General features: G+C 36.2%; 3 long non-coding RNA genes across 5 annotated transcripts in view; 1 reads left to right on the forward strand and 2 right to left on the reverse strand.

The window, feature by feature from the left end:
• The window catches only part of LOC130013673 (uncharacterized), a 101,189-nt gene that overhangs the window by 70,605 nt on the left and 6,674 nt on the right, over positions 1-23,910 (forward strand). The window lies entirely within an intron of this gene.
• LOC130013681 (uncharacterized) lies at positions 7,685-9,878 on the reverse strand. Its single transcript, XR_008788901.1, has 3 exons — positions 9,313-9,878; positions 8,679-8,829; positions 7,685-8,359 (listed from the first exon to the last, which is right to left on the reverse strand). It is a non-coding gene; the product is annotated as an uncharacterized LOC130013681 (long non-coding RNA).
• LOC130013680 (uncharacterized) lies at positions 12,577-14,761 on the reverse strand. The gene is made up of 3 exons (XR_008788898.1): positions 14,196-14,761; positions 13,568-13,718; positions 12,577-13,248 (listed from the first exon to the last, which is right to left on the reverse strand). It is a non-coding gene; the product is annotated as an uncharacterized LOC130013680 (long non-coding RNA).

Below are 23,910 nucleotides of genomic sequence, written 5' to 3' on the forward strand. Positions count from 1 at the left end.
CAAATTACGTCATTTCCGGTGATATTGAAAATGTTAAATTGGTTTGACCTAGTTAAAATTGACATTACACATCAAATGGTGTCACTTTTATGGAAATCGAATAATAATTGACTCTTTTACAGGCAAACTAGCGTAAAAAGTGACTCATGCAAAATTGCCCATTTCTCGGCAACTGCGCATATTACAAATTAATTTTCACATACATTCTCTCCGTATAGATTATTGCTACGAGTTTATGGAAGTTACGACGTAATATTTTAAAATATGAAAACGCTGGATGGGTTGTAAATAGCTTAATTTTACACCTTTTTTCACCTTTTAATCGAAATAGCCCGAAAACGGAATCGAAATTAAAAAAACTGGTCCCAACATTTTGTGCGCCTTTAAAGGGCGCACAATTTCAGTTATACCAGATTTGAAAAAAATAATATTTGCTTTCGAAAAATGGTACCTAACTGTCAAAATTGTAGTTTTTTGTCAATTTACGCCACTTCCGGTGCCGACAGATAACACTATTGGTAACAAAAAAAATGACAATTGAGACAACGGAGCATATAAACTTTGTTTTATACAAATCGAACAATAAATAATTAATCTAGGACTGAAAAACTGAATTAGCCAATGGGGGCCAAGGAAAATTACCGAGACAAAAAATTTTCACATTTTTGCCCAAGTCAGAGGACTCGTTATAATTGTGTAAAACACGACTAAAAAATATTCATAAATAAAAAAGTTTTTTGTAAAAATTTAAATTTTCTAAATTTAGAGCCTAATATCTGCGAAGATTTGCCGAAAATGAAAAATCAAAAGTAGCGTAGCTATGTGCCCCGTCTCCGGCTATGCCAAAATGCATCGAAAGTTAAAATCCAATGATTATTATTAAAATTACTGCAATATTTCTAAAAACGATAGCTTCGGTGATTTCGGACATTTCGCATTGTCGCAGAACGTTCAAAATAGCTTTATCCTCTAAGTCACACCCACATTTCCGATAAAACCGAAGAAATCGTAACGATCCGACAATCAGTTGCTGAGATCTACTCAAAACAAAAGAAGAATAATAATAATAAGAATAATAATTTTAACAAAAACAATAGTGTTTCACACAAGCTACGCAGTGTGAAACCCTAATAATAATTTTAACAAAAACAATAGTGTTTCACACAAGCTACGCAGTGTGAAACCCTAATAATAATTTTAACAAAAACAATAGTGTTTCACACAAGCTACGCAGTGTGAAACCCTAATAATAATTTTAACAAAAACAATAGTGTTTCACACAAGCTTCGCAGTGTGAAACCCTAATAAGAATAATAATTTTAACAAAAACAATAGTGTTTCACACAAGCTTCGCAGTGTGAAACCCTAATAATTTTAACAAAAACAATAGTGTTTCACACAAGCTTCGCAGTGTGAAACCCTAATAATTTTAACAAAAACAATAGTGTTTCACACAAGCTTCGCAGTGTGAAACCCTAATAAAAATTTTAATAATCTCAATAGGCTTTCAGATAATAATAATAATAATTTTAGTAATCTCAATAGGCTTTCAGACGAAAGTCTGAAAGCCTAATAATAATTTTAGTAATCTCAATAGGCTTTCAGACGAAAGTCTGAAAGCCTAATAATAATAATTTTAGTAATCTCAATTGGGGGGGTAGGTCAAAGTTTCAGATTGATCCTATGGTTAGATTCTGAGAAATCCGATTTGTAGAAATGACACAAAAAAAAAAAAAAAATAGGAATAATAATAATAATCTTAACAGAAACAATAAGCTTTCATATGTTATACATATGAAAGCTTAATAATCTTAACAGAAACAATAAGCTTTCATATGTTATACATATGAAAGCTTAATAATAATAATAATAATAATAATTTTAGTCTGAAAGCCTAATAATAATAATAATAATTTTAGTAATCTCATTGATTAATAATAATAATAATAATAATAATAATTTTAGTAATCTCAATAGGCTTTCAGACGAAAGTCTGAAAGCCTAACTAGACCTGCAAGCAGCACTGAACCGGCTTTCAGGAAGAGACAGGAAGTGTGTCATACAATAGCCCATTTATCGAGCTACCAAACGATGCTTTAGATGTTTTGATCCGGTCACACCCAACGGTGAAATCCCGATTGTTGCAAGAGTACCGATTTTTTTACTGTCTTTTTTTTGAAAAAAAAATATCGAATATTTTTTTGACTACTTCCTATTTACGGATCATTATCGGGACAGATTTTACAAGTGGTATGGGAACTTAACTTCCTGTACCAGAAGTTTCAGAAAGATCCATTGGACAGTTTTACCTCCCTTATACCATTAGAAGCAGATTTACAGATATAACGATTTTTCGGCCTTTTTCAAAGATTGTTGCCCTTTTGGACCATTTATACAATATTGAGGCTTTTAAATTTGGATTTACACCATAGACCACCGTTAGGACTCTAAGTAACATAGGTTTTAGAAAGGAAATAAGAGAAGTTTTCGAAATAAAAGCGTCTGAATAGGCTCCAAAAATGAAAATAATAGATTTTCAGCGTTCCATTATATATTGCCTAACCCTCGAATTTTTACCATTTAGGTGTCATACGATCGTCCATTGTTCGGGCTCTCCAATGACTCTTTAGTTGTTTTGATTCGGTGAAATATTACGTAGTAATAACTCTTTTCGCAAATCACCATTCTTTTTCCTTTTTATGTTTTTTTCTTCTCAATATATCGGATATTTTTTCGACTACTTCCGGTTTTTGGAAAATTGTCGGGATAGTTTTAACAAGTTGTTTGGTTACCTATCCTTCTGTACAAGAAGTTTCAGAAAAATCCATTTAGCTGTTTTCCAAAGAAAGAAAAATAGAAGAGCATTTTCAGTAATTTAAGGATTTTTCAACTTTTTTCCAAATTGAGGCTCTTTTTGGACCACTTATATTATTTCAATGCTTTTATTTTTGGACTCACGCCTTAGTCCAACGTAAGGACTCTAAGTAAAAGAAGTTTAAGAAAAATCGTAGTTTTCGTTTTCGAGAAAATGGCGTCTCAAAATGCTCCAAAACGGAAAATACTAGATTTTCGGCGTACCATAAATTATTTTCTAGCCATCTAAATCGTATCATTCAGATGTCATGTGATAGTCCATTCATGGGGCTATCCAGCGATACTTTAGGTCTTTTGGCCTGCTAACATCTGATGGAGAAATCAAGTTTTTCGCAAGAGCGCTATTTTTTAAAACCTTTTTTCTTCATTTTTTGCATACTACCGGTATGGAGATTATTGTCAGGATAGTTTTAATAACCGGATTGGCTTATCAAATAGCCACAGGGCTATGTAATAACCTATTACATTGTCTGATCAGATAAAATGCCCCTGGGAAATCCTATGTTCAATAGTGCCAAAAATGCAAAAATGTCAATATATCGAAAATTAAATTTAAATATTTCAATACATATTATACATCGTTAGAATCGTAATTACGTCAGCTATCAGAATATGTAACTTTTTTGTAAAAAATTGTTTAAATAATAAAGTAATAGAGCATTTTCCAAAATTTTACGATTTTTCAACTTTTTTCGATTTTCAGTACGTTATTTTACCTATTCCAGAAATTTCAATGTCTTATTGGATGGATTCATGTACAAGTCTACCAGAGGGACTCTCGATAGGGAAAGTTTAAAAAAAATCCTTGGAGCAGTTTTCGAGATACAGACGTCCAAAAATGTTCCAAATCAGAAAATACCTGATTTTCAGCATGTCCTATTTTGCTGCCCTCTCATAGGATCCGTGTGAAATGGGTATCATATGACAGTCAAATCCACGGGCCACCCAACAATACCTTAATTTCTTTAATCCGTTGATATCGCGTGGAGAAATCACGTTTTTCCTAAAAAGCACCCATTTTTTGCGTTTCCTTCAAAATATCGGACAATTTTTCGACCACTTCCGGTTTACGGATTCTTGTCGAAATAGTTTTATCAGTTGGTTTTGGACTATAACTTCATGTTCCATAAGTTTCAGAAACGAAATTCGGGCACACAAAATGGGCAGAAAATTCGAAAAAATTCGAAAACTAAAGAGTGATAACTCTGAATGAAAGTTATATTACTGGAATCGGATTGCCTCCAGCAATCCAAAAATATAGGTCAAATTTGAAAATTCTGAAAAATTACAAAAATTGTCTCCTAAACAACGTATTTTCAAATTTCGAACGACAAAAGCCATAGATGAATGTTCGAAATTGAAAAATGTGAGATAGCCATTGTCTCGGAAAAGATTCTGGGTTTCCAAAAATGTGAATTGTTTTTAAATAGGTAAAGAATTGGCGAAACCACGGCCAATTTTTTATTTATTGCTACCGTTCAAAATTCGGCCACTTCCGTTATGCGCAGAAGTTTCAAAAATATTTCATCAAGTAGCCACCACATGATTTCCTGAGAGAAAATCTAGTTCCAGATCGATATCTGTTTTCGATCATGGAGATCTAGGCTCCCGCGGTAAATAATAATAATAACTAGACCTGCAAGCAGCACTGAACCGGCTTTCAGAAATCAGACAGGAAGTGAGTCATACAATAGCCCATTCATCGAGCTACTAAACGAATCTTTGGGTGTTTTAATCCGGTCACACCCGACCGTGAAATCACGATTTTTGCAAGAGCACCGATTTTAACTGGGTTTTTTTTTTAATATCAAATATATTTATATGACTATGGTTTCACCGGTGCCACGTTACCCTAAACATATGTCACTTCCGGTACCAATGAAACCATTAAACAGGTTTCCACCTCATCATTGCACACATCAAATAAAATGGACGCCGAATCAACCAAATCCAGCAATATCAATTCATTTTATACATTTGTTACATGTAAGTGTACAGTATTTCCGGTGATAATGAAAATGTCCAATTAGTTTTATGAAATCAGAAATGGCATAAGGCATCACATGGTGAAAATTTTATGTAAATCGAATAATAATTGCCACTTTTATAGACCAAAAACCTTGAAAAGTGACTTGTATAAAACCGTCTATTTCTCTGCAACCGTACAAGTTAGAAACCATTTTCTGGTATCTGTATGATCGTATGGGTTTAATCTATTTGTTGATTGGAATCAAATATCATAATTTTAAAAACATTACAAATTAGACTCATTTGAATAAAATATCTGTTTTGAAGGCTAAAAATACAGTTTTTGCCAAAATGACGTTACTTCCGGTGATAATGAAAATCTTAAATTACTTGTATGACATTGTAAATGGTATTAGGTATCACACAGTGAAAATTTTATGAAAATCGAATAATAATTGACACTTTTATGAACCAAAAACCTTGAAAAGTGACCTGTTGAAAATCGCCTATTTCTCAGCAACTGAACAAGTTAGAAACAATTTTGTGAAATCTATATGACCTTATGGATTATATTAATATGTGAATGTAAACAAAAAATTAAAATTATTAATACATATTAAATAATTCTTGTTTGAAAAAAATATTGATTTTAAAAGTTAAAAATGCACTTTTTGACAAAATGTCGTCACTGCCGGTGTCAATTTTAAATTGTAATCAATTTGATACGACGCATACTTGCTTTTTGAATCAAGTGGTGTCACTTTTGTGAGAATCCAATAATAATTGACTATTTTACAGGCAAACTAACGAAAATAGTGACTTATGCAAAATTGCTCATTTCTAGGTAACTGCTTATATTACAAACTAATTTTAACATACATTTTCTTCGTATAGATTATAGCTACAAGTTTATAAAAGTTACGTAGAAATATCTGAAAATCTGAAAAGCCTGAATGGGTTGTAAATAGGTCAATTTTACACCTTTTTTCACCTCTTAATCGAATTTGCTCGAAAATGAAATCGAAATTAAAAAAACTGTACCCAACATTTTGTGCGCCTTTAAAGGGCACACTCTTTTAGTTATATCAGTTTTTTAAAAAAATAATATTTGCTTTCAAAAAATGGTACCTAACTGTCAAAATTGTAGTTTTTGGTAAAATTAAGCCACTTCCGGTGCGGACAGATAACTCTATTGGTAACAAAAAAAAATGACAATTGAGACAATGGAGTATGTGAACTTTGTTTTATACAAATCGAGCAATAAATAATTAATCTAGGACTGAAAAACTGAATTAGCCAATAGCGGCCAAGGAAAATTACTGAGACAAAAAAAATCACATTTTTGCCCAAGTCAGATGACTCGTTAATTTTATGTAAAACACGACTAAAAAATATTTATTAATAAAAAAGTTTTTTGTAAAAATTTAAATTTTCAAATTTCGAACGACAAAAGCCATAGATGAATGTTCGAAATTGAAAAATGTGAGATAGCCATTGTCTCGGAAAAGATTCAGGGTTTCCAAAAATGTGAATTGTTTTAAAGTAGGTAAAGAATTTGCGAAACCACGGCCGATTTTTTATTTATTGCTACCGTTCAAAATTCGGCCACTTCCGGTCTGCGCAGAAGTTTCAAAAGTACTTTATCGAGTAACCACCACATGGTTTCCCGAGAGAAAATTGAACCCTAGATTGATATCTGTTTTCGATCATGGAGAAATAGGCTCCCGCGGTAAATAATAATAATAATAATAACTAGATCTGCTAAGCAGATATTAAAGCTTTCATATTCACAGTCACTGTCACATGTCATAGAAATAATATGAACAGAAAAAAAAAAATCATTATAATGAGTAAAAATTTGGTGAAGTTAATTCGATTTTTCACTGGTAAATAATTAAATAGACAAGTGGCATAACTTGACCCGCATCCCATCAGCTATCCTGAAAAATGCTGGAAAAATTAAACAAGTAAATTGTGTTTAGTACTGGGTTAATTAAGACAGGCATATGCCTTTGCTATACAGGATGACATGAGGGAAATTTAGCTTGGGAGGTGTAGGCCTGCAGCCAAAATTTCTAGCTAGCTTAGAAACACAACTCCGCTACACGGTCTTCCATAAAAGAAAAACTATACATTTTTGGAAAGCTTATGATGCCAGGAAGACAAAATCTGGGAGTTCCAAGCAAAATGTTTGCAATTTATTGATTTAGGGCCAGATGAAATTCGTCAAAATTGTCAAATAAATGCTATTTGTGTACTAACAATTCTGAAGTTGACATAAAATTAAATAGTTGGTAAAACACCTCATGCCTTCATCCTTGGCAATGAACAGTTTATTGGACAGATTTTGATGTAAATGAAAATGCTCAAAACACAAATGTCATGGGTGAATAAAGAATTGTGGAAATCCATTAACGGTAAAAAAGAATTATCTCCCTTTCTGTCAAATGCCTGTAATTGATAGACTATCAGGTCTTGTATGAATCATAAGACCAGGTGCGGGCAAACAAGCCCAATAATTATTTTGTTTGTTGGATCTCAAGGGCCTGTTACGGTTGGTTGTTGGATGTTTGCTCAGAAATTATCGCTTGTATGGAACATGCTAGAGTCGATTTGTAGCATATTCTAGCCAGGGGATATGTTTGACAGTAGTTGAGTGATATGCTTTTGAAATAATGGAGATCAGTAGCACTTTATAAGCATTGAACCACATGATTTTTTTCCACTAAGATAAACATTCTAAACCCACATACATGTTCCCTTTCAATTAGCCACTACAGTATTTTTACAACTGTAATGTAGCTGTGAACTACTATTTCGGATATGATTAATGGTCAAATTACAAACATACATGTAGATATAAGTTAAAAAAAATAATTGTGTATCTGGGCTGGAATGAAGGGAAAGGTTAGAAAACAGGATGAACAGTTGTGAAATTATTTATTAAAGTGAAACAATCATTGAAAATCAAAATTAAACAGTTACTCTGCACATCAAATGTCATCAAAGTTAATCTTCATTATCATCATCACTGTCACTAAATGTATTAACATCAAATTCGGTCTCTTTAACAGTTTTTTTTTCCATTTTCCCATTGACTACACATGCACAGGTCTGTACAAGAAAGGGGGGTTGGGATGGTCTAGAGTGCCGCGCTTCGACCTCTAGCTGGTCGGTCACCTCTGGCTTGTGGCTGTGGCTTTGATCCCAGGTGTGAGCGTATGTGGCATGGAGATAGAGGCGTCTTCTCAACCTCGTGGGTTTCCTCCGGGCACTCCGGTTTCCTCTCACTGCTAAAGACCCATACGCGCAAGCGAATTATTGAAATAAAATTGAAACCGTATGTTAGTCCCAAAATGACCTAGTTTGTGTTGAGTGGACGTTAAACCCCATTTCTCTCTCTCTCTCTCTCTGTACAAGACAACTTTGCTGGCCATTTATGATTCTTTCTCTTATGACATCTTCACAGAATATATTGTATGTGGTTTAATATTCGACGGAGGGCTAGTCATCTTTGCTGAAAAATATAAATAAACATATACATGTACACAATTAAAACAAAATTCTGGAGCTTGGTTTACTCTCATTAATTTCGTACAACAGAGGAAAAAGACACTTACACAGGGGTTAACATCTTATTTTCATGCAGAAACCAGCTAATGAAGACAGGAAGCCATAGGCAGTACAAGGAGAGATAGAGAGGAGAATTGCGGTTTAACGTCCACTGGACAAAAACATAGTAATTTCAGGACTCACCCATGGTTCAGTTTTATTTGAATAATACCAGTGGCAAGAAGGCGGAGAATACAAATAAAAAAAACATCACAAATATTTACCTTTCTGATAACTGTCTAAGAAATTCAGTACATGTATAAGGCCTATAACATTTTTGGTGATATCTGACCTCAATGGCCACACATTCTTGCCCTCTGATATGCCTTAAAATATCTTCATCCTCTTTCAATTCAGCAGCTTTCAACAGTTGGCCTACAAACAAATTTGCAAACAAATTATACACCATATAGCGTTGAATGTTGTTTGTGCTCAAGGGTGGGGGAGGGAATGTCACTTTGAGGCCTACATGTACATTTACCTGGCTGGTCATCTCTGGCATGCGGTTTAGTTCAGATCCTTTGTGTGAGCGGAAATGGTCTAGAGACAGATCGTCTTAGCAAGGCACCTACAAGTGGGCCAAGAAAATAAAAAACAAGTTAACTTCTCTATGTTTCATCCCTTGTGCAAGCAAATGTGCAACACTTTAACCAATGACTGTGCCAAATCAACAAATGGGGTAAAGGGCTTTAATGGCTAGCTTCATAACAATTTTACAGTGATTGCAGTAGCACTTCTGATTCCATTTACAACAAAAACAACAACACAATAATTAAAAACTGTAGGATGAATATATTTAATATTTATTAGTAATAATTATAAATTTAGTAAGTAACATAATATTAACATTAGGCCTACCTGAGCCTGTTTGGGTCTGAGTCTGTGTTAATACATCCTTCTTCCTATTTTCTCCAACAGTGACAAATCTGTCACGTTTTTTACATATAATACACACAACAGGCAGCACCGATTTACTCTTTCTTTTTGCTTCAGGAGCGTAATTTGTTTGGAGAGCTAGGTCCCAGATCGTCTACACTCCCGCTATTCCCTGGTTGGATTGTAGCCGGGGATTTTAATTTTTCTTTATCTATACGATTACGGGCAGACCCAATTCGGAATTTGTCTGTAAAAGGCCTGTAGCATGTTGGGTGAAATCCAGTATCTTTTGGCGCGTCGATAAATTCCTTGTTTGATTATATCACCCGAAGTCGCCTGTTCAGCTATCCATTTCGCTCGCCCATCAAGTTTTAGCCATTCATGGGCACATTCACGGAATTTATCCCAGCGAGATTTTGTAAATAATTGTTCTCGTTCCTTTCTAAATCCTTGGTAATGAATAATACAGCGTAAATTTGATTTACGTTACGACAAAGTCTAACACTGTAAGTACCAAATAGTCATACGAGATATGTGCATCTCATCAAATTCAGCTTATGTCGGAGCCATTTAGAAATACCTACCCCATAAAAATAAAATTCTGCCACAAAATTAGCCACAATCCATGCGGGTGCTGTGAAATTTCTAGAGGAGGGAGCTGGAACCCATGAGCCCGTTAAATTCGCCACTGTAAATGAGCAGAGCTACATCAAACCTAATTTTGAGTCCCTCAGTGATAAATAACTTGATTCAAAATCGTATTATAGCCCCAACGACGATTTGATGAATGGAGACCGTAACGTTACGACAAAGTCTAACACTGTAAGTACCAAATAGTCATACGAGATATGTGCATCTCATCAAATTCAGCTTATACCATACCCACAATAATGTTACGGAGTCAGTGAGTTCAAGTTAGACAATACGCTGACCTTCCACTGACCATGCTTATAATATAAAATCTGTCAATGACAGCTGATTCATTGTTTAGTTTTTTATATGATATATTCAATATCAATAATATATGTATATGCATGCTTTATTTTACTTTACACGACCTCTAAAAATGCCCCAAATCGTAAAAATACGACTTTTTGGATTTCGATCTCCTTTTTTCGGCTACCCCGGACATTTTCAAAAAATGATACAATGATTTCACACAACAGGCCAGCTATTAGCCTCTCGATTGACAAGAGTTTCATCGCCCTCCATTCATTATAACCAATGTCATCGTGCCCTAAAGAATCAACAAATCAGCTTGCTTATCTCTGCTTACCCTAGGCAAAAAATGCTCATCTTTGAACTCAATCATGACATTGACCTAGTGAACGCCTACACCAAGTTTGAACATTCTAGCTTAATTAGAAGGAGAGTTCTTGTGTTCCAAAGTCCCGGCCCTTCAAATTGCTTCTATTTTTCATTTTCAATTCAAAATGGTGACCATCACGTGACCGAAATCAAAAAAATGATTCGATAGATTTTTAGACATTCCTTCTAGGATTCCGAAAATATGACGCCCGAGTCTGTAAGTAAAATAGCAAAAAAGCCTTTTTGATTTTTCACGTTTAAAAATGGTGGCACTTCCGGTTCGATCGACAAACTCCATATTTTGTGTACGAATCAGTAATTACTTGTCTAGTATCAAATTTTTTTTTTAGGTCATTCTGACCTATATTTCGACGATTTTTTTGAAAACTTTGATCCTTAATTTCACCAAGGGGAGATAATTTAGAAAATTTCCAAGGACATCATTGAAGTCGCATTGGCAAGATCTACTAACATTCTAAATTTCACGAAAATCGCACAACTATTAAAGAAGTTGTCAAATTGGTAATAACTTCCGGTTCGAAATGACAGCGACGAATTTTCGAAATGCCAAAATCCGAAATTGCAGATTTGAAGTAAATGTTTCAAGATACTCAAAGAAAAAAGAATTAGTAAAATAGGTCAAATAGTCACAAAGTTACAGCATTGTAGGTCAAATGCATTCCTTCGTAAAATTCGGTGATTTCGGATTCGTAAAACGTTTTGAAAATATATTTAATCAACAGCCACCACCCATTTTTGGGGGGATAGGTAAAAGTTTCAGAACGATCCTATGGTTAGATTCTGAGAAATCCGATTTGTGGACAAAACACAAAAAAAAAATAACAATAACTAGATCTGCTAAGCAGATATTAAAGCTTTCATATTCACAGTCACTGTCACATGTCATAGAAATAATATGAACAGAAAAAAAAAATCATTATAATGAGTAAAAATTTGGTGAAGTTAATTCGATTTTTCACTGGTAAATAATTAAATAGACAAGTGGCATAACTTGACCCGCATCCCATCAGCTATCCTGAAAAATGCTGGAAAAATTAAACAAGTAAATTGTGTTTAGTACTGGGTTAATTAAGACAGGCATATGCCTTTGCTATACAGGATGACATGAGGGAAATTTAGCTTGGGAGGTGTAGGCCTGCAGCCAAAATTTCTAGCTAGCTTAGAAACACAACTCCGCTACACGGTCTTCCATAAAAGAAAAACTATACATTTTTGGAAAGCTTATGATGCCAGGAAGACAAAATCTGGGAGTTCCAAGCAAAATGTTTGCAATTTATTGATTTAGGGCCAGATGAAATTCGTCAAAATTGTCAAATAAATGCTATTTGTGTACTAACAATTCTGAAGTTGACATAAAATTAAATAGTTGGTAAAACACCTCATGCCTTCATCCTTGGCAATGAACAGTTTATTGGACAGATTTTGATGTAAATAAAAATGCTCAAAACACAAATGTCATGGGTGAATAAAGAATTGTGGAAATCCATTAACGGTAAAAAAGAATTATCTCCCTTTCTGTCAAATGCCTGTAATTGATAGACTATCAGGTCTTGTATGAATCATAAGACCAGGTGTGGGCAAACAAGCCCAATAATTATTTTGTTTGTTGGATCTCAAGGGCCTGTTAGGGTTGGTTGTTGGATGTTTGCTCAGAAATTATCGCTTGTATGGAACATGCTAGAGTCGATTTGTAGCATATTCTAGCCAGGGGATATGTTTGACAGTAGTTGAGTGATAAGCTTTTGAAATAATGGAGATCAGTAGCACTTTATAAGCATTGAACCACATGATTTTTTTCCACTAAGATAAACATTCTAAACCCACATACATGTTCCCTTTCAATTAGCCACTACAGTATTTTTACAACTGTAATGTAGCTGTGAACTACTATTTCGGATATGATTAATGGTCAAATTACAAACATACATGTAGATATAAGTTAAAAAAAATAATTGTGTATCTGGGCTGGAATGAAGGGAAAGGTTAGAAAACAGGATGAACAGTTGTGAAATTATTTATTAAAGTGAAACAATCATTGAAAATCAAAATTAAACAGTTACTCTGCACATCAAATGTCATCAAAGTTAATCTTCATTATCATCATCACTGTCACTAAATGTATTAACATCAAATTCGGTCTCTTTAACAGTTTTTTTTTCATTTTCACATTGACTACACATGCACAGGTCTGTACAAGAAAGGGGGGTTGGGATGGCCTAGAGTGCCGCGCTTCGACCTCTAGCTGGTCGGTCACCTCTGGCTTGTGGCTGTGGCTTTGATCCCAGGTGTGAGCGTATGTGGCATGGAGATAGAGGCGTCTTCTCAACCTCGTGGGTTTCCTCCGGGCACTCCGGTTTCCTCTCACTGCTAAAGACCCATACGCGCAAGCGAATTATTGAAATAAAATTGAAACCGTATGTTAGTCCCAAAATGACCTAGTTTGTATTGAGTGGACGTTAAACCCCATTTCTCTCTCTCTCTCTCTGTACAAGACAACTTTGCTGGCCATTTATGATTCTTTCTCTTATGACATCTTCACAGAATATATTGTATGTGGTTTAATATTCGACGGAGGGCTAGTCATCTTTGCTGAAAAATATAAATAAACATATACATGTACACAATTAAAACAAAATTCTGGAGCTTGGTTTACTCTCATTAATTTCGTACAACAGAGGAAAAAGACACTTACACAGGGGTTAACATCTTATTTTCATGCAGAAACCAGCTAATGAAGACAGGAAGGCATTAGCAGTACAAGGAGAGATAGAGAGGAGAATTGCGGTTTAACGTCCATTGGACAAAAACATAGTAATTTCAGGACTCACCCATGGTTCAGTTTTATTTGAATAATACCAGTGGCAAGAAGGCGGAGAATACAAATAAAAAAAACATCACAAATATTTACCTTTCTGATAACTGTCTAAGAAATTCAGTACATGTATATTGCCTATAACATTTTTGGTGATATCTGACCTCAATGGCCACACAATCTTGCCCTCTGATATGCCTTAAAATATCTTCATCCTCTTTCAATTCAGCAGCTTTCAACAGTTGGCCTACAAACAAATTTGCAAACAAATTATACACCATATAGCGTTGAATGTTGTTTGTGCTCAAGGGTGGGGGAGGGAATGTCACTTTGAGGCCTACATGTACCTGGCTGGTCAACTCTGGCATGCGGTTTAGTTCAGATCCTTTGTGTGAGCGGAAATGGTCTAGAGACAGATCGTCTTAGCAAGGCACCTACAAGTGGGCCAAGAAAATAAAAAACAAGTTAACTTCTCTATGTTTCATCCCTTGTGCAAGCAAATGTGCAACACTTTAACCAATGACTGTGCCAAATCAACAAATGGGGTAAAGGGCTTTAATGGCTAGCTTCATAACAATTTTACAGTGATTGCAGTAGCACTTCTGATTCCATTTACAACAAAAACAACAACACAATAATTAAAAACTGTAGGATGAATATATTTAATATTTATTAGTAATAATTATAAATTTAGTAAGTAACATAATATTAACATTAGGCCTACCTGAGCCTGTTTGGGTCTGAGTCTGTGTTAATACATCCTTCTTCCTATTTTCTCCAACAGTGACAAATCTGTCACGTTTTTTACATATAATACAAACAACAGGCAGCACCGATTTACTCTTTCTTTTTGCTTCAGGAGCGTAATTTGTTTGGAGAGCTAGGTCCCAGATCGTCTACACTCCCGCTATTCCCTGGTTGGATTGTAGCCGGGGATTTTAATTTTTCTTTATCTATACGATTACGGGCAGACCCAATTCGGAATTTGTCTGTAAAAGGCCTGTAGCATGTTGGGTGAAATCCAGTATCTTTTGGCGCGTCGATAAATTCCTTGTTTGATTATATCACCCGAAGTCGCCTGTTCAGCTATCCATTTCGCTCGCCCATCAAGTTTTAGCCATTCATGGGAACATTCACGGAATTTATCCCAGCGAGATTTTGTAAATAATTGTTCTCGTTCCTTTCTAAATCCTTGGTAATGAATAATACAGCGTAAATTTGATTTACGTTACGACAAAGTCTAACACTGTAAGTACCAAATAGTCATACGAGATATGTGCATCTCATCAAATTCAGCTTATACCATACCCACAATAATGTTACGGAGTCAGTGAGTTCAAGTTAGACAATACGCTGACCTTCCACTGACCATGCTTATAATATAAAATCTGTCAATGACAGCTGATTCATTGTTTAGTTATTTATATGATATATTTAATATCAATAATATATGTATATGCATGCTTTATTTTACTTTACACGACCTCTAAAAATGCCCCAAATCGTAAAAATACGACTTTTTGGATTTCGATCTCCTTTTTTCGGCTACCCCGGACATTTTCAAAAAATGATACAATGATTTCACACAACAGGCCAGCTATTAGCCTCTCGATTGACAAGAGTTTCATCGCCCTCCATTCATTATAACCAATGTTATCGTGCCCTAAAGAATCAACAAATCAGCTTGCTTATCTCTGCTTACCCTAGGCAAAAAATGCTCATCTTTGAACTCAATCATGACATTGACCTAGTGAACGCCTACACCAAGTTTGAACATTCTAGCTTAATTAGAAGGAGAGTTCTTGTGTTCCAAAGTCCCGGCCCTTCAAATTGCTTCTATTTTTCATTTTCAATTCAAAATGGTGACCACCACAAGACCGAAATCAAAATTCTGATCCGATAGATTTTTAGACATTCCTTCCAGGATTCCGAAAATATGACGCCCGAGTATGTAAGTAAAATAGCAAAAAAGCCTTTTTGATTTTTCACGTTTAAAGATGGTGGCACTTCCGGTTCGATCGACAAACTCCATATTTTGTGTACGAATCAGTAATTACTTGTCTAGTATCGAATTTTTTTAGGTCATTCTGACCTATATTTCGACGATTTTTTTGAAAACTTTGATCCTTAATTTCACCAAGGGGAGATAATTTAGAAAATTTCCAAGGACATCATTGAAGTCGCATTGGCAAGATCTACTAACATTCTAAATTTCACGAGAATCGCACAACTATTAAAGAAGTTGTCAAATTGGTAATAACTTCCGGTTCGAAATGACAGCGACGAATTTTCGAAATGCCAAAATCCGAAATTGCAGATTTGAAGTAAATGTTTCAAGATACTCAAAGAAAAAAGAATTAGTAAAATAGGTCAAATAGTCACAAAGTTACAGCATTGTAGGTCAAATGCATTCCTTCGTAAAATTCGGTGATTTCGGATTCGTAAAACGTTTTGAAAATATATTTAATCAACAGCCACCACCCATTTTTGGGGGGATAGGTAAAAGTTTCAGAACGATCCTATGGTTAGATTCTGAGAAATCCGATTTGTGGACAAAACACAAAAAAAAAATAACAATAACTAGATCTGCATAGCAGATATCAAAGCTTTCATATAAACTTCAAAAGGGGTTATTAGAATCTATGAATCAACAACCACTCTGACGGAAGATATTCTCTGGGCTAAAAAATCTTTTTTCTCTCAGCTACGAGAGATACGTAGAATTAAACCGGCCCAGAGCCGACCGTGTTGATACGAAGCCGCTTATTTGACTTTGACACATAACTGAAGGTGAATAGGCCTACCCGTCCAGTTAATACAATGGGCAATCTCACATCGGTCCACTAAAGAGAGGCACATGCTAGTCGCCCCCTACTTCCCCAAGACATTTAGTCCAAACCTTGACTCTCATACATATAAACCATTTGGTACTACATGTACATGTATTTCGTACTTATATCATATTAAACCCCTCGGCCGCCATGTTGAATCACACAGTATTTAACGTTCTATATCCTAACATCTTTATGAAATCAACGACAAATCTAAACTTGGGCACTCCAACCATTTTTATTTTTACATCATTCAGTTTTTTTTAAATAAGTAATTCTATCACAAATTATAGTGAAGACTGGACCACTAAACTAGTTACCCATCAGTTTTTCTTTGTGTTAATGCGTTCTACATTTTCAAAGCAATGATTCTTATAATGTGCGAGCCGCCATGACACCGGCGGATATTATAACTTCGATAGGCGAGAAACTTCAGGTAGCAGTTGGGTTTCATCAAATCATATAATTTTGCGGTACGGCTTCACCTTTATTTCAATGGGAATTGGTTTATTATATGTGCAGTGCAGTTTTAGGTCAGTTTATGTGTAAATTAAGGGAGCTATACATAGGCCAGTAACCTTTTTGTAGTCATTTGACTAAAAAAAACTTGCGGAAAGGAACTCCGTAGGACAAGCCACTACTGTGGCAGGAGTAAGGCGGAAGACATCAGTAGTGGAACCATTTCTAAGTTAATCCCGAAGTGCGTTGCTATTGTAAGAATATATAAAATCGGGTTTCCGTTCCGCTTTTTTTTTGCTGTAGTTTGAGTAATGAGTTAGAGCGTATATTTTGTAGTCAAAAAATCATTGCAAATAGAAGACCTCATCCCCACCACCACCAACCTGTAATACACTAGCTAGCTTGTGTATTTCCATATTCCATTTCCGAGAGATAGATAGAGAACACGCGAAATATAAAGTGATTTTTCTTACAATCAGGGACCATAATTCATGAAGTTACGATTCGATATGCGCAAATATCGAAAGGAACCATATCTTTGGGTTATAAACATGCATGTCAAGTTTCATCAAAATCTTTCACTGTGAAAAACCGGGGCTAAGTCATCTGAAATCAAACAAATTTTACAATGTAGGTAGTGAAAACAAAATGTTATGTTAAGCGTTGTTCGAGGGTGGGGTGGGTGCATAAAATTCCAAATGCAAAGGGTTATTTTTCGTGCACGCCAATATGCACACAGGATTTCGATTTTTCGTCCTACCTAAAAAACTGCACGCAAAGTTAGTTGTCGGGCCTTCGGTCAAGAACCACAGACAAAGGGAGAGAACGGGGACCTCTGTTTTGCATACCATCCAAGCGACTAGGCACTAATCCTTGTACCATGGACGAGGGGACGGGCGTTTTTCGTCCCATCGAAACGACTAGACACAGATCCTTGCTAGGCCTTCCATACTTCACCACTGCCAACGGGGAACCACTTTGACCTCGGGTTTTCGTACCATCCAAACGACTAGACACTAATCCTTGCAAGGCCTTCCGTTCTGCAGCAAATGAGCCACGCTGGCCTCGTTTTGTCGTAACATACAAACGACTAGACAATGTTTCATAATTTAGTCATGTTCGCGTGGGTGGGTTGGCAGCAGAATTGATATGTACATGATAGTGACACGAGGAGGGGGGGGGGGGCGGGGTGTACACAAATCACACAAATCAGAGCTTTGTAATACACGCATATACTTGATATACTAAATACACAAATGGCTGAATTTCGAGACATTTCTGGCACTCTTTTATCACATAATGAGAACACTGCATTAATTTCTATATATCAATAAAATATGCCTCAGACCCATTGTTTATTTTTAAATTTGAATTAGACTCGTAACAAAATATATTTTCTGGCAACAAATAGCATATAAATAAAACTAGATTTACTTTCTGATTATTTTTTTTAAATGAAATCATTCCAGGGCTTTTATTGACATTTCAGAAAATGTAGAGTTGGTCCCATGCACTTGAGGCCAAGGTCCTTGAAGTTGTACAGCTGCACCCGGTGACCGATATTTATTTAACGGGGAATAAGTGATAATTCATATTATAACAGTAAATAATTAAAATATCCCATAGGGATTATAATAATATGTATATCATGTAGGCGTGCATGTAGGTTAAAATTGTGACCTCTGTAAATAGGCCCGTTCCTTGCATTTAGTTTTAGAGTTAGGAGTGCTAAAATTGAGAGAGCGAAATGGGGTTGATCGACCACTCGACACAAACTAGGTCATTTCGGGACTAACGTATGGTTCAATTTTATTTCAATAATTCGCTTGCGCGTAGGGGTCTAGCAGTGGGGGGAAACCGGGTGATCCTGAAAAAATACACAGGTTGGACGGGCGACCTACTCCTTGTCACGTACGGAAAGATACCCCAGCAGTCAAAATAGGTCAAAATAGGCGATTTCGGTTTCTAGTGTCGATGCATCGTTACGGTCAGTTTAAAAAATTGTCTTTTAAGGATAATGTGTATAGTACCAATACCTATCACATACGGAAGAGGCGATAAAATCTCTTTGCATTTCCAATTTCAAAATTAATTAAAACCAATATTAAATTCCGAAAATCGTTTTTTTGCTAAAACTCTTTTCTTTTTAATGTGATCAAAATGGGGGTAAAGCACAGAGTCAGGGGTGGTAATGGGCGTATTGTGTCCTAATTTCATGGTTTTCGGACAATCGGTGCCGGTGTCACGGCGAAATTCCACTTTTTTCCCCTCATGGAAGCCGTAAATTGACGCAAGGAGTAGGGTCGCCTGTCCAACCTTGTGGGTTTTCTCCGGGTCCTCCGGTTTCCTCCCACTGCTAAAGACCCCTACGCGCAAGCGAATTATTGAAATAAAATTAAACCATACGTTGGTCCCGAAATGACCTAGTTTGTGTCGAGTGGACGTTAAACCCCATTTCTCTCTCTCTCTCTCTCCGTAAATTGACTTGAGGCCAGTGTCCTTTAAGTTGTACAGCGGCACCAGGTGACCGATATTTATTTAACGGGGAATAAGTGATAATTCATATTATAGCAGTAAATAATTAAAATATTTCATAGGGATTATATTAATATATCATGTCTGGGTATTACAGGGTTAAAACCAATATTAAATTCCGAAAATCGTTTTTTTGCTAAAACTCTTTTTTTTTTAATGGGATCAAAATGGGGGTAAAGCACAGAGTCCGGGGTGGTAATGGGCGTATTGTGTCCAAATTTCATGGTTTTCGGACAATCGGTGCCGGTGTCACGGCGAAATTCCACTTTTTTCCCCTCATGGAAGCCGTAAATTGACTTAGAAAAAAAAAACGACGAAAGGCAGGTGACAAGAACAAACGACTTGAACGAATGCATGTATCACCTTGAAATTTTCAGGGTGCCTAGGTACCAACGTGAAAAGTTGCTCGCCGGAATTTAGTACTCATGGTACCGTTGGTTCCTGTGTAGCGCATGCGCGAAATCAAAACCAGCTAAACTCGAAAACAACCTTGTCGGCACGGAAAACATCAAAGGAGAAATTCGAATTTTTGAAATATTCAAATACCAAACATTCGACCATGATCCAGGCTATCCTCAAATGTATTAATTTCGGTAATAGGAGACAGATTCTCTAAGCCACGGCCAATTGTGTATGTTTTCAAGCCCATAAATGTGGATTTTTCACTAATTTTCATTTTCATTTCAAAATGGCGTCCATCAGTTGACCTAAATCAAAATTCTAAACCGATAGATTTTTAGGCTTTCCTTCAAGCATTCAGAAAATGTAACTCTTATGTCTTTAAGTAAAATATTGCAAAAGCCGTATGGACTTTTCACATTTTGAGATGGTGGCACTTCCGGTTTGCTCGACAAACTCCATATTTTGTGTACTCATCAGTACTGTCTTAGCTAGTACAGAAAAAAAATTTCAAGGCAATCTGACCTATATTTCGTCGATTTTTTTGAAAACTTTGATCCTTAATTTCACCAAGGGGAGATAATTTAGAAAATTTCCAAGGACATCATTGAAGTCGCATTGGCAAGATCTACTAACATTCTAAATTTCACGAAAATCGTACAACTATTAAAGAAGTTGTCAAATTGGTAATAACTTCCGGTTCGAAATGACAGCGACGAATTTTTGAAATGCCAAAATTCGAAATTGCAGATTTGAAGTAAATGTTTCAAGATACTCAAAGAAAAAAGAATTAGTAAAATAGGTCAAATAGTCACAGAGTTACAGCATTGTAGGTCAAATGCATTCCTTCGTAAAATTCGGTGATTTCGGATTCGTAAAACGTTTTGAAAATATATTTAATCAACAGCCACCACCCATTTTTGGGGGGATAGGTAAAAGTTTCAGAACGATCCTATGGTTAGATTCTGAGAAATCCGATTTGTGGACAAAACACAAAAAAAAAATAACAATAACTAGATCTGCATAGCAGATATCAAAGCTTTCATATAAACTTCAAAAGGGGTTATTAGAATCTATGAATCAACAACCACTCTGACGGAAGATATTCTCTGGGCTAAAAAATCTTTTTTCTCTCAGCTACGAGAGATACGTAGAATTAAACCGGCCCAGAGCCGACCGTGTTGATACGAAGCCGCTTATTTGACATTGACACATAACTGAAGGTGAATAGGCCTACCCGTCCAGTTAATACAATGGGCAATCTCACATCGGTCCACTAAAGAGAGGCACATGCTAGTCGCCCCCTACTTCCCCAAGACATTTAGTCCAAACCTTGACTCTCATACATATAAACCATTTGGTACTACATGTACATGTATTTCGTACTTATATCATATTAAACCCCTCGGCCGCCATGTTGAATCACACAGTATTTAACGTTCTATATCCTAACATCTTTATGAAATCAACGACAAATCTAAACTTGGGCACTCCAACCATTTTTATTTTTACATCATTCAGTTTTTTTTAAATAAGTAATTCTATCACAAATTATAGTGAAGACTGGACCACTAAACTAGTTACCCATCAGTTTTTCTTTGTGTTAATGCGTTCTACATTTTCAAAGCAATGATTCTTATAATGTGCGAGCCGCCATGACACCGGCGGATATTATAACTTCGATAGGCGAGAAACTTCAGGTAGCAGTTGGGTTTCATCAAATCATATAATTATGCGGTACGGCTTCACCTTTATTTCAATGGGAATTGGTTTATTATATGTGCAGTGCAGTTTTAGGTCAGTTTATGTGTAAATTAAGGGAGCTATACCTAGGCCAGTAACCTTTTTGTAGTCATTTGACTAAAAAAAACTTGCGGAAAGGAACTCCGTAGGACAAGCCACTACTGTGGCAGGAGTAAGGCGGAAGACATCAGTAGTGGAACCATTTCTAAGTTAATCCCGAAGTGCGTTGCTATTGTAAGAATATATAAAATCGGGTTTCCGTTCCGCTTTTTTTTGCTGTAGTTTGAGTAATGAGTTAGAGCGTATATTTTGTAGTCAAAAAATCATTGCAAATAGAAGACCTCATCCCCACCACCACCAACCTGTAATACACTAGCTAGCTTGTGTATTTCCATATTCCATTTCCGAGAGATAGATAGAGAACACGCGAAATATAAAGTGATTTTTCTTACAATCAGGGACCATAATTCATGAAGTTACGATTCGATATGCGCAAATATTGAAAGGAACCATATCTTTCGGTTATAAACATGCATGTCAAGTTTCATCAAAATCTTTCACTGTGAAAAACCGGGGCTAAGTCATCTGAAATCAAACAAATTTTACAATGTAGGTAGTGAAAAGAAAATGTTATGTTAAGCGTTGTTCGAGGGTGGGGTGGGTGCATAAAATTCCAAATGCAAAGGGTTATTTTTCGTGGACACAGGATTTCGATTTTTCGTCCTACCTAAAAAACTGCACGCAAAGTTAGTTGTCGGGCCTTCGGTCAAGAACCACAGACAAAGGGAGAGAACGGGGACCTCTGTTTTGCATACCATCCAAGCGACTAGGCACTAATCCTTGTACCATGGACGAGGGGACGGGCGTTTTTCGTTCCATCGAAACGACTAGACACAGATCCTTGCTAGGCCTTCCATACTTCACCACTGCCAACGGGGAACCACTTTGACCTCGGGTTTTCGTACCATCCAAACGACTAGACACTAATCCTTGCAAGGCCTTCCGTTCTGCAGCAAATGAGCCACGCTGGCCTCGTTTTGTCGTAACATACAAACGACTAGACAATGTTTCATAATTTAGTCATGTTCGCGTGGGTGGGTTGGCAGCAGAATTGATATGTACATGATAGTGACACGAGGAGGGGGGGGGGGGGAGCGGGGTGTACACAAATCACACAAATCAGAGCTTTGTAATACACGCATATACTTGATATACTAAATACACAAATGGCTGAATTTCGAGACATTTCTGGCACTCTTTTATCACATAATGAGAACACTGCATTAATTTCTATATATCAATAAAATATGCCTCAGACCCATTGTTTATTTTTAAATTTGAATTAGACTCGTAACAAAATATATTTTCTGGCAAAAAATAGCATATAAATAAAACTAGATTTACTTTCTGATTATTTTTTTTAAATGAAATCATTCCAGGGCTTTTATTGACATTTCAGAAAATGTAGAGTTGGTCCCATGCACTTGAGGCCAAGGTCCTTGAAGTTGTACAGCTGCACCCGGTGACCGATATTTATTTAACGGGGAATAAGTGATAATTCATATTATAACAGTAAATAATTAAAATATCCCATAGGGATTATAATAATATGTATATCATGTAGGTGTGCATGTAGGTTAAAATTGTGACCTCTGTAAATAGGCCCGTTCCTTGCATTTAGTTTTAGAGTTAGGAGTGCTAAAATTGAGAGAGCGAAATGGGGTTGATCGACCACTCGACACAAACTAGGTCATTTCGGGACTAACGTATGGTTCAATTTTATTTCAATAATTCGCTTGCGCGTAGGGGTCTAGCAGTGGGGGGAAACCGGGTGATCCTGAAAAAATACACAGGTTGGACGGGCGACCTACTCCTTGTCACGTACGGAAAGATACCCCAGCAGTCAAAATAGGTCAAAATAGGCGATTTCGGTTTCTAGTGTCGATGCATCGTTACGGTCAGTTTAAAAAATTGTCTTTTAAGGATAATGTGTATAGTACCAATACCTATCACATACGGAAGAGGCGATAAAATCTCTTTGCATTTCCAATTTCAAAATTAATTAAAACCAATATTAAATTCCGAAAATCGTTTTTTTGCTAAAACTCTTTTCTTTTTAATGTGATCAAAATGGGGGTAAAGCACAGAGTCAGGGGTGGTAATGGGCGTATTGTGTCCTAATTTCATGGTTTTCGGACAATCGGTGCCGGTGTCACGGCGAAATTCCACTTTTTTCCCCTCATGGAAGCCGTAAATTGACGCAAGGAGTAGGCTCGCCTGTCCAACCTTGTGGGTTTTCTCCGGGTCCTCCGGTTTCCTCCCACTGCTAAAGACCCCTACGCGCAAGCGAATTATTGAAATAAAATTAAACCATATGTTGGTCCCGAAATGACCTAGTTTGTGTCGAGTGGACGTTAAACCCCATTTCTCTCTCTCTCTCTCTCCGTAAATTGACTTGAGGCCAGTGTCCTT

The sequence above is a fragment of the Patella vulgata genome, chromosome 1 (genome assembly GCF_932274485.2).
Source record: "Patella vulgata chromosome 1, xgPatVulg1.2, whole genome shotgun sequence".
NCBI classification, from domain to species: Eukaryota; Metazoa; Mollusca; class Gastropoda; family Patellidae; genus Patella; species Patella vulgata.